This window comes from Scylla paramamosain, chromosome 19 (assembly GCF_035594125.1).
Source record: "Scylla paramamosain isolate STU-SP2022 chromosome 19, ASM3559412v1, whole genome shotgun sequence".
Classification (NCBI taxonomy): domain Eukaryota; kingdom Metazoa; phylum Arthropoda; class Malacostraca; order Decapoda; family Portunidae; genus Scylla; species Scylla paramamosain.
In genome coordinates, this window is record NC_087169.1 from 15388642 (window position 1) to 15391141 (window position 2500).

Genomic DNA, 2500 nt, shown 5'->3' on the forward strand with positions numbered 1-2500 from the left:
TCTCGCACTGCACACTATTTCACATTTCTACAGCACCTCATCTTCTCTCGCTACAACATTCCCAGCATCCTCTTCTGTGCCTTCAGTAATCTCCCCTTATCCACCCTTTCATCTCCTTTCATTAAGAAGCGGTAGTCTGAAAGTTTTTTTTTTCCCTCTTCTGGTGTATTCATTCTATCTATCACGGCTCCATTCTGGCGGGTATCTATCGGTGTTTCATCTGTTTCATATCGTTTCTCGCCACACAGCATCCCTAAGCCCCTGCGGGAGAGGTTATTGCTTTTGTTTGCATATTTGCGTCGATTTATTTATTTTTTCACGTGTGGATGTGGTGCAGTTTTTCAGTGTGTTCTCATATTTCCGATCCGCACCTCGTGGCTCAACTCGCCAAAACTAATTCGTAAAAATCCTCGTGAAACTCGCCTCAGTATTGAAGGGCGCGCACAATGGAGACGCGGTGCGGTGTGTGTGTGTCCGAGGAAAGTAATCAAGTCCATTCTCAGGAATAGCTTTGGCTTCTGCGTCACTTGGAGCGCGAGGTCGGCGGTCTCTCTTCACTGGATTGATATGAAGAGAGGTATTTTATGGACCGCAGCGACACGTGTGTACACTGAATGAGGCAGTGTTGGCTTTGGATGTGTGTAGTGTGTATCACAGTATCCCTGAACTTCATAGGCGGATAAAATGTACTATTAAGAGTAATGTTTGCGCTTCCCCTTTTATTAGATACATATAAAGATAGATATTTTATGGAAAACAGCAACACTTATATAGAGTGAATGAGGCAGTGTTGGCTGGATCAGTGCAATGTATCACAGTATCCCTGAATTACAAAGGCAAATAAAGTACACCATCAAGAGTTATGCTTTCGTTTCGCTTCACTAGATAGATATTTTATGAATCACAACAACATGTATATAGACTCGATGAAACTGTGTGGCTTCGTATCCAATTTAATCTTATAACACAATATCTCTGCACTACAAAAGGGAAGAAAATATACCATCAGTAGTTATACTTGTTTCTCTTCACTAGATGGATATAAAGATCGATATTTTATGGCCCACAAGAAAACATATAGACGGAGTGAGATAATGTCGGTTTTTATTTTAACCTAATCTTGTATCACAGTATCTCTGAGCTACATACAGAGATAAAATACATCAAAGACTCAAGGGTTGGGCTTTAGGAATTGGCATTTTCAGTTCGCCTTTTTGTGTTTTTCATTTTTCATATATATTTTTGTTGCCCTTTGTCAGATTTCCTCTAAGCATTAAAAAAAACAGTAGTTATTTTTGCTTCAGGAGGCTTACAAAGGGCGAGGGAGGAAGTTCTTTGTATATATATCCCGTTACTTACAGTGAGATGAACAGTGGAGGAGGCTGTGGGCACGGGTATGGACATCACGCCCTAGAAACTGTAGCCATCTGCTCTGTGTGATCGCTCAGTTCAGGCATTACTTCACACTCACATACACCCTTGCTTCCTGTCCTACTTACACCCTCACCCTGGCTAGTGATGACGCAGGTGCAGACAGAGTGGTGTGTGTGTGTGTGTGTGTGTGTGTGTTCTAATGAAATACTAATGATTTTTATTATTGAACATATTTGTTTTTTGCAGTTTTAATAGTATTCACATTGTACTGTGTGTGTGTGTGTGTGTGTGTGTGTGTGTGTGTGTGTGTGTGTGTGTGTGTGTGTGTGTGTGTGTGGGGGGGGGGGGTAGGGGGATGGAGGGGGGAGATAGAATTAGCTGCGGCTTAGCTTGCAAGGTAATTAATTTATGTTGAAATGACAAGTAATCCCACAGCGCGAAGAATAACAATGCGCAGCGGAGGTGTGTCCATCTGCAAATTAAATGAGGAGCCTTGATTACCGTGGCCGAGGGTGTGTGGGCAGAGTGGAGGGTGTTCACCTGCGGGGCTTGACGAGCATACCTGTGACGGCCACGGTGGTGTTACCTGTGTGAGTCTCGTCATTCGCATGAAAGATTTAATATGTTTCTCAGTTTGGAATCGTGAGGGAACTGTTGAAAAAAAAAAAAACTCGTAAGGAAATTCTTGGGAAGTCGTGAGGAAAATATTGAAGAAAATTCGTAGGAAAGACGCAATATACTTTAATTTTAAGAATTCTAAGGGAATTATTGAGGGAAAAACTTCTACGAGTCCTAAAATCTTTAACAATTTCGATTCATGAGAGGATTACGGTAGTATTTTTTCCATATATAAAACTTAAAAATTCTTAACCTTCCCTACTCCAGTGTCGTGTGTATGATAAGATCTAGAGACTCTCGTAATGGTGTGCTCAACATTTACATTTTCTTATGTTTTCAAGTTAAATTTATCATAAACTGGAGGTCTGTATGTTTTTCGCTCCGCAGCCTTTTGTAAATATTAGTGAGCGGAGAGTTTTCAAAGCCGTGTTTCAGATTTGATCGTCCGCTTCGTTATCCACATTCTCGCCCGTTTTGAACACACACACACACACACACACACACACAC

General features: G+C 41.4%; 1 long non-coding RNA gene across 1 annotated transcript in view; it reads left to right on the forward strand.

Annotated features, from left to right (window-relative positions):
* LOC135110066 (uncharacterized) overlaps nucleotides 1-2500 on the forward strand; it is a 105983-nt gene that overhangs the window by 66637 nt on the left and 36846 nt on the right. The gene's annotated exons all lie outside the window — the stretch shown is intronic.